The 9,917-nt window shown below is 38.1% G+C and overlaps 1 non-coding gene across 1 annotated transcript; it reads right to left on the reverse strand.

Moving 5' to 3' along the window:
• Positions 1-2,887: 2,887 nt before the first annotated feature.
• On the reverse strand, positions 2,888-3,044 carry LOC115214543. Its single transcript, XR_003881893.1, has one exon. It is a non-coding gene; the product is annotated as a U1 spliceosomal RNA (small nuclear RNA).
• Between the last annotated feature and the right edge of the window lie 6,873 nt (positions 3,045-9,917).

Genomic DNA, 9,917 nt, shown 5'->3' on the forward strand with positions numbered 1-9,917 from the left:
GGCAGTTCATATTTGTTGAGTGAAAGTCTGTCTTAGATTTTACAGCATGGGATGGCGTGCCATTTATGTTCAATTAATGGAATGTGTGCACGAGTACGGCCGGCCAAGTCACACCCATATTCTGTTGACAATTTTGTATGCTCTATAGTGAGATCTTGTTATATCCCATAAGAAACCGGATGCAGCTGTAACCACTCCATCCATGCAGCTAATATTATATCAAGTTAATGGTATTACGATGGGTGGTGATTGTAGCCCTTTATTAGCTGACGTGTATTTGTCTTGGTTCAAGTTCAGTTTTCTTAGTAATTTATGCCAAAGGAAGATTTGTTTAGTTAAACAGATTAGTAGTGTCGCAAGTACATCGATGATATTTTTATTCCTAACTGCAATTTTGGGGAAATTTACATGGAAAATATAACTATGAGATGTTGCTAATAGAAATGCGGATACAGTGAATGGGGTTAATTATTTAGATGTTAGTGTAGCTAATACAGATAGTAAGATTATAACTGGCGTTTATAATAAAACTGATCGCTTTGATTTTCGTGTTGTATTTTTGCTCTAGGCATTGAATAGAATTCCGTTAATAGTAGGGTATAACGTGTTCTATACTCCAGTTATTAGATACGGTAGAATTTATAAAGGCGATGTATTTCTAGATAAAGCTACAATGTTAATGAAGTATGTTGAAAAACAAGGTTATGTTCGGAAGTCGTTAGTTAAAAATTTTAACTGTTACTTGGGGAAACATAATGAAATTTTGAAAAAAAAAATTAGGTAATTTGCAGTTTATAACTCAGTATAAATCTTCATAATGATTAGTTTTATTTGGCGTTGACATTGATGGTCGTTATTTTACATTTGACGCCATGTATTATTATTGTGTGCGACGTCAACTTCCGCTGGGGAAAACATTCTGGACAACCGTGCATTATTTATGATCGGTCTTTCGTCGTTGGACAGCGGTGGAGCTAGAAGTGAAGTCTTCCTCGAAACACATGGATGCTCTGCTGTTCATGTGCAGAATTTTTTTCCGTATTGGTGGTCCCTTTCAGTTATTTTTGTTTTAAACATGTTTTACGCTTTGTTACATGACAATTTTGGTTTTCATATATTTTCTGTAATTAATTTATTGCGATATTCCTTTTTTTGTTTTGCACAAGACAATGTATGTATTAGTGTTTGTTATGTTCTTTAAACGAATTTACATGCGCAGCGGTTCAGGGATGATGTAGTCCCTTGTTCTTGGTTACGCTTGTTACCTTACAAAACTACGGTACGTTATTCCTTTGGTTATTATTATTGTTCCGTATTTTATTGATTTATGTGTTTGCAACTTGTTTTTTTTTTTTCGTTTTTTTTTTTGCAATGTATATGCTTAATAAATGTTACTTTCTACGTTTAGTTTGTTTTTATGTTTTATAGTTGTTAATGTTCTATAAATCTTTAGGTAACAATGTCGTCTGTTTTGATTTATTTTCGCCATTTTCAATATTTTATTTCTATTTCTATGTTCGGTAGCTGCAGCTACGTAACAATTTATGTCGGAGATTTAGCGTTTGTATTTGTGCTTTGTAACTATAAACTGTTATCGATTTCATGAACACATTGCTCTTATGTTTGGCTCCAGTTTCTTGCCAGCTATTCCTAAGCAGCGTTTATATTTTTGACGCTGTTGACGTCGCTAGAATCAATGATGCTGACCAGTTATCGAAACTATAAAGATATCCGTTAGGCAGCTGAAGATGGGAAATATATGTTTGTTGTGTTTTTTTTTCTTTTTTCATATATTTTGTATATAATTTATGTTGTGAACCTTTTCTATCATATTCTCTTGCTTCGGCGTTGTCCTCCATTGGGATTCTGATGCCGATAAGGGTTAGACTTGCTTAGAGATTGTATAGATTGTGATGGTTTTGCTGCGCGCGCGCGCACACACAAACACACACACACACACACATATATATATAATATTGATAAAAAAATACACAAAACGTATTTGATATTTTAAGCCTCATAAATCATATACGTAGTACGAAGAATTAATTGGCATGGTAACGCAATCGTTACTTAAAATCACGTAATCGATCACCTGCATAAATGCACATGTGTGTGTGCGTGCGTGTGTGTGCACGCACACCTGGGCGTCGATATGATGATATATGTGTGTTTATGTAGTGGTCGACTCGATTACTATATCTGCTGTTATTACTTTCTTCTTCTTCTTCTACTACTACTACTACTACTACTACTACTACTACTACTACTACTACTACTACTACTTCTTCTTCTTCTTCTCTTCTTCTTCTTCTTCTTCTTCTTCTTCTTCTTCTGCCAATAAGGACTCACGCCATTAGCCACAAAGAATAATCTCTAATTCGAGCCTACTCTAAGCTACTAAGAATGCGTGCGGCAACTTGAAGATCGACCCATCACATGCGATAGACTGGTTGTTTCACGGGCGTGAAAGCTACGTTGTTATCCTCATTCCGCTCTCAAAAATTAAGTAAAAAAAAATTTTTTTTAAACAGGAAAAATAATCCAGAATCCTTGTCCGGTACTTGATCGACCCCAAAATCCAATTAGTTCATGCCAGTCACGGGGTCAAGCATCTCTGAAAGTTTCATCCGAATCTATCAAGCGGTTCTTGAGATCTCTTGTCCATGGACAAACAAGCATGACTGGAAACAATACCTCCGCCTTCGCGAAGGCGGAGGTAATAATAATAATAATAATAATAATAATAATAATAATAATAATAATAGTAATAATAATAATAAATAATAATAATAATAAATAATAATAATAATAATAATAATAATATAATAATAATAATAATAATAATAATAATAATAATAATAATAATCTGTTCTTTGTTTGATTTCCGGGGTGAGCGCGAACGCAGACCCCACACTTAGAAATAGCGAACCCGAGTCGCCCACATTTAGGGCGATCGCAAAGGTCAACCCAACCGAAGTGCAATGGAAGGGCCTCACTATAATAATAATAATAATAATAATAATAATAATAATAATAATGATGATGATGATGATGATGATGATGAGTCATATGTTCTATTTGTTCGATTATAAACCCTTCATGGCAGTGCCCTAACAACAATAATTATCAATAAAAAAGATTCATGACAAAATTTGCCCCAAGATTAATTAGGACACACCAGCTTAGGTGTGTCAGTGTTTAATTTACATTAGGTAGAAGGACATATTTTATGACCACTACTCCCACTACCACCACCACCGTCAATACCACAACAGCCACCGCCCTCGCCGCTTGTTATCATATTAGAGAAATCGGAAATCAATAAAAATCTTTAATAGGAAATAACTGTTGACTTGGTACAGAACGAAACGACAGGAGTATGCATGTGGTTGTTCAGCCTGCTGGAAATAACAGCCCACTTTGCAGTCTCGTGGTTTCAGGTTCAGTCCTACTGCACAGCACCTTGGGCAATTATGTTCTCTTGTGGCCCTGGGCCGACCAATATCATGTGAGTTAATTTAGTAAACGCGGAAACTGCGTGAAAGCCCATCTACACACACACACACGCACACACACACACACACAGGCACGTAAATACATACACAAACACACACGCACATTTAATCACAAACGAAGAAAATGGAGTGAGCAAATCCATTTTAGGTTTCATCGAATTTCGATCTGATGAATATTGTTATATTATGCAGTATTATCATTATTACATTATACATTATTATATTGCATATAGCAAATATTCATGAGATCGAAATTCCATGAAACAATTGTAAATTAATAATGCAAAAAGACTCTCTCTCTCTCTCTCTCTCTCTCTCTCTCTCTTTCTCCTCCTTCCCCTCCTCCTCTTCTCTTCTGTTCGCTTATAATTGTAAAAGTTCTGCGGATACTTGTGGATTTTCATGCATGTCTGATAAAACAGTATCCGAATTACAGTCTGCCTGATAGCCTGTTCCCAGGGTTGAGCTTGATAAAATAAACGCCATGAATGAAATATATATATACATATAAATATATACACATGTATATATATATATATTATATATATATATATATATAATATATATATATATATATATAACGGGAAGCTTTATGAAAATAAACAAAAGACGAAGGCAGGTGGAATACAAACAAACAATTGTATTAGTATGGCGCTCAGGAATATAAATAAAACAAGTCTTTTACGTTTCGAGCCTACGCTCTTCGACAGAAAGTTACACAGAAAAGAAACACGGAGAGAAACAAGGAGAGAGAAAAAATGCGTGCAGAAGCTAGCGAATCAACATATATATATATATATATATCTATATATATATATATATATATATATATATATATATCTATATATATATATATATATATATATATATATATATGTACTATGTACGTATATATGCATGTATGAAATTATCATATATTTATCTATGTGTATGTATATATACATGTATCTTTGTGCGTGCCTTTGCATTTTTCTTTATCCCTCCACCGCTTGTGTTGGTTTGTTTACGTCCCGTAACTTTGCGGTTGGGCAAAAGAAACCGTTAGAATAAAAACCAAACTTAAAATTACTCGAGTTGATTCGTTCGACTGAACTGAAACCTTTGAGGCGTTGCCCCAGTATGAGCGCCCTCGAAATAACTGAAACAAGTAAAGAATAAAAGAAATCACATTTAGTGTTAGAAAGAAAGATTTACTATGAATCAAGGCACATTGGATAAAAATACGCCTATATGCCTACTAAAAAGTCAGATTTGTCACGGTTGGATTGCCTTGGATTATAGATCTGTCGATCAAGGTTGATCTGAAGTTACTTTCACCTTTTAATTGTTTCAGTCATTGGACTGCGGCCACGCTGGAGGACCACCTTGAAGGGTTTTAGCTAAAAATTAGAACCTGCAGGTGGTTGGCTTTGCGATGGACAAATGTTGTACTTTCAAATGTTTGAGTGGAATCTTTGCACTCTCAGAATCTTGGGTGGGTGTTTTTATACTCTCGGATCCTCGAGTAGAGTCTTGCAATATCAAACGCTTGAGTGAAGTCTTGTACTCTCAGATGCCAGGCGGCAGTCTTGTACTTTCGGACGCTTGAAGAGTTTTGCATTCTCAAACGATTACAGGACTTAGAAACTAAGATATGCTTTGGTTTAATAACTCAGTAGTCTCGAGATAATCTATATTTACATACTGAAACAGTGTTCGGGTGGGATTAAGCAACAAAATCACCCGACATGTAAAACGCTGTGTTAACATTGGCCTTGAGTACTTTTCTCTTAAAGTGCTATTTTTTCCTGTATCCAATTGTAAACGAATAGGATTATAAATACGATACAGTATATCGAATTATAGTCGTATATATTTCAAAAATAGACGCTAGCACAAATTCGCGTATTTATCATTCTCTCTCTATATATATATACACACACACACACACACACACACAATCACGTTCATATAGACACACAAATACACAAGAGTACATTCACAACGTCCTGGTTTAACAGGTACTAATATCTTTTTTCCCCGTTACATCCTACCCGATTGTATATCTTCTCTCTCTCTCTCTCTCTCTCTCTCTCTCTCTCTCTCTCTCTCACTCACTTAATCACACGCGTACACATACACATAAACGGAGGCAGATAGACCCTGGGTATATAACTACGTGTGTGTATACGTCGCTAAATGTTTGTATGTGTGTCTAAGCCTTTTATATGTCAGCGTGTGCGTGTTAACTTAAAGAATGTGCCTTATTAGTGCACGACCGTGAGAGAGAAAGAGTATTCGTGTAAGATAGATATTAAACACAGTGGGCGTTTGCATAAATACATTACCAGGATATTTAGGAGAGGGAGAGAGAGAGAACCATTAATTATATCGACTCCAATACTTGACAGAGTCTTTATTTTGTCGGCCTTGGTGGAAATGATGAAAAGAAAAGCTATCCGCAGTGAAATTTGAACGCAAAGGTATAACGTAGAGAACCGGAAGAAATATTGCCAGGTATTTAGACGAGCTGGCAGAATCGTTAGCACGTCGGGCGAAATGCTTAGCGGTATTTCGTCTGCCGTTACGTTGTGAGTTCAAATTCCGCCGAGGTCGACTTTACCTTTCATCCTTTCGGGGTCGATAAATTAAGTACCAGTTACGCACTGGGGTCGATATAATCGACTTAATACCTATGTCTGTCCTTGTTTGTCCCCTCTATGTTTAGCCCCTTGTGGGTAGTAAAGAAATAGGTATTTAAGGGAACAAGCATGGTCGTATGGTTAAAATGCCTGCCCAGTGCCTTCTGAGTGAATTCGATGATGTATTAAAAGTCACGAAATCTTTCCCCGCGCTAAAGAAACTGAGCAATTGTTTCGTGGGACAATATCAGCAACCAACGACATACACAGAAGGTTTATTCACTTAAATCTTTTACTGTTTCCCAACCACATGGTTCCAGTTTCAGTCCCACTGCTTGGCAATTTATGGAAGTGTCTTCTACTTTGGCCTTGGGTCGACCAGAACCTTGTGAGTGGGTTTGGTAGACGGACACTGAAAGAAACACGTCGCATCTGCATGCGCGTGTGCGTAAGCCTTCCTTCCAAGCACTGCTGTATGTATGTATGTATGTATGTATGTATGTATGTATGTATGTATGTATGCATGTGTGCATATATGTATGTATGTGTGTGTGTGTATATGTTTGTGTGTGTGTGTGTCCCAACATCACTTGACATCGATGCTGGTGTGTTTACGTCCCCGGCATAAAAGACCGATAGAATAAGTACTAGGCTTACAAAGAATAATTCCTGGGGTCGATTTGCACGACTAAAGGCGGTGCTCCAGCATGGCCGCAGTCAAAATGACTTTAAACGAATAAAAGAATAAAAGAATAAAACATTCCTTAGAATTCTATTTTGGATCCTCAATTTATTGTTTTGTGTGGAACCCTAAAAGTCAGATATGGACCCTCTGATGTCATATGACCTCCGGCTGAGAAGAATTGGGTTAAACTCTTTATGGCGGTGCCCCAGCATGGCCGCAGCATGGCCGCAGCATGGCCGCCGGTTAAAAACGTATTTTATGTGACAGCTGTGACAACGCTGTTATCTACATGTACCAACACAACATCAGCTATATACCATGGCTACTACAACATTAACACTTGACACTTCACCACTACCACCGTCACCAGTGCACTGTCACTACATCGCCACCGCCACTACAACTCCATCCTTCCACCATCACCACAATTACAAAGACACCAAACCACCACTGTCACCATCGCCATCATTACAACAACACCATTACAACCACCATTACAACAACAACGTCGCTGCCACGCCATTACCACCATCTTCTCACCTCTACCTTTAATGAAGAGCGTTCCAGACGTGACCGTCCGTCCCTCTTTTATGCATTAGCGTGGATAGATAGACAAAGCCGAGCTCCTTGTTATTTTTGAAGCCCAATATCCATCGTGAAATATCTGTTTCTTTATTACCCACAAGGGGCTGAACATAGAGGGGACAAACAAGGACAGACTAACGGATTGAGTCAATTACATCGACCCCAGTGCGTAACTGGTACTTAATTTATCGACCCCGAAAGGATGAAAGGCAAAGTCGACCTCGGCGGGATTTGAACTCAGAACGTAACGGCAGACGAAATACGGCTACGCATTTCGCCCGGCAAATATCACAAAAACACTGGGTATTGTAGGCTGCTTTCGATGATATATGTTGCACACACACATACTCACTCTCTTTCTCTCTCTCTCTCTCTCTCTCTCTCTCTCTCTCGCACACACGGATACACACACACACTGACAGAAAACTAAATGATCGCTTCGGGTGTCAAAATCTAGAAGCGTCATATAAATTGTTGAACAGCACAAACGAAATGTCTTAATCCGACAATAATAAATAAATAAAATTACAACCAAATAAATAAATAAATAAATAAATAAATAAATAAATAACACGAATTCTAAGTAATAAAGAGATCAGGTGAGGTCACTTCCGGTACGAGTACGAACGAGAATGTGGTGGTGGTGGTGGTGGTGGGACGTGAGTAAGTTAGTGGAAACAAGAGGTCATGTGGCTCCCTGACTCGTCTCGTTCACTTGTCTCTTTGGCGTGAAACATTTTAAAGATTTCCAGATACACGTTGAGATTTTCTAGATAACAGGCGAAAAGTTTTCCATATAAGAAGTGATATGCATTATCATAAAACTATAGATGTCTCGATCCCAATTTAATCCATATATTTTTATCGATTGTGTTTTCAGCTGGTATCGCTCTTACTCTTTTACTTGTTTCAGTCATTTCACTGCGGCCATGCTGGAGCACCGCATTTAGTCGAGAAAATCGACCCCAGGACTTATTCTTTCTAAGTCCAGTACTTATTCTATCGGTCTCTTTTTGCCGAACCGCGAAGTTACGGGGACGTAAACACACCAGCATTGGTTGTCAAGCGATGTTGGTGGTGGGGGGGGGGACAAACACAGACACACACACATATATATATACATATACATATATATACGATGGGCTTCTTTCAGTTTCCGTCTACCAAATCTACTCACAAGGCTTTCGTCAGCCCGAGGCTATAGTAGAAGACACTTGCCCAAGGTGCACACGCAGTAGGACTGAACCCGGAATCATATGGTTGGTAAGCAAGCTACTTACCACACAGCCACTCCTACGCCTTTTTTTTTTTTTTTTTTGACTTTTAACTTTTTCTAAGGCGGCGAGCTGGCAGAAACGTTAGCACGTCGGGCGAAATGCGTGGCCGTATTTCGTCTGCTGTTACGTTCTGAGTTCAAATTCCGCCGAGGTCGACTTTACTTTTTATCCTTTCGGGGTCGATAAATTAAGTACCAGTTACGCACTGGAGTCGATAAATTAAGTACCAGTTACGCACTGGAGTCGATATAATCAGCTTAATCCGTTTGTCTGTCCTTGTGTGTCCTCTCTGTGTTTAGCCCCTTGTGAGTAGTAAAGAAATAGGTATTTCGTCTGTCTTTACGTTCAGAGATCAAATTCTGCCGAGGCCGACTTTACTTTTCATCCTTTCGGGGTCGATAAATTAAGTACCAGTTACGCACTGGAGTCGATATAATCGGCTTAATCCGTTTGTCTGTCCTTGTTTGTCCTCTCTGTGTTTAGCCCCTTGTGAGTAGTAAAGAAATAGGTATTTCGTCTGTCTTTATGTTCTGAGATCAAATTCTGACGAGGCCGACTTTGCCTTTCATCCTTTCGCTGGCGATAAATTAAGTACCATTTGCGTACTGGAGTCGATCTAATCGACTGGCCCCTTCCTTAAAAATATCGGGCCTTGTGCCTAGAGTAGAAAAGAATATTTTTCTCTTTTATTTCTTTCGGTCATCTGACTACGACCATGCTGTAACACCGCCTTGAAAGATTAACCCGGTGTTTCATAACCATTTTGTGTCTATTCTTTTATTCTTTTACTTGTTTCAGTCATTTGACTGCGGCCATGCTGGAGTACCGGCTTCAGTCGAACAATTTGACCCCAAAACTTATTCTTTATAAGCCTAGTACGTATTCTATCGGTTACTTTTGCCGAACCTCTAAGTTACGGGGACGTAAACTCACACACACACACACACACACATATATATGTGTGTGTGTGTATATATATATATATATATATAATATATATATATATATATACGGCAGGCTTCTTTCATTTCCGTCTATCAAAACCATTCACAATGCTTTAGTCGACCTGAGGCTATAGTAGAAGATACTTGCCCAAGGTGCCACACAGTGGGACTGAACCCGGAACCATATGGTTTGGAAGCAAGCTTCTTACCACACAGCCATGCATGCGCCTATGGACACCTTTGATTCCTATTTTATAAAATCGCATTTATATTATTAAATATTTATT

Source organism: Octopus sinensis, linkage group LG7 (assembly GCF_006345805.1).
Source record: "Octopus sinensis linkage group LG7, ASM634580v1, whole genome shotgun sequence".
In the NCBI taxonomy this organism is placed as follows: Eukaryota; Metazoa; Mollusca; class Cephalopoda; order Octopoda; family Octopodidae; genus Octopus; species Octopus sinensis.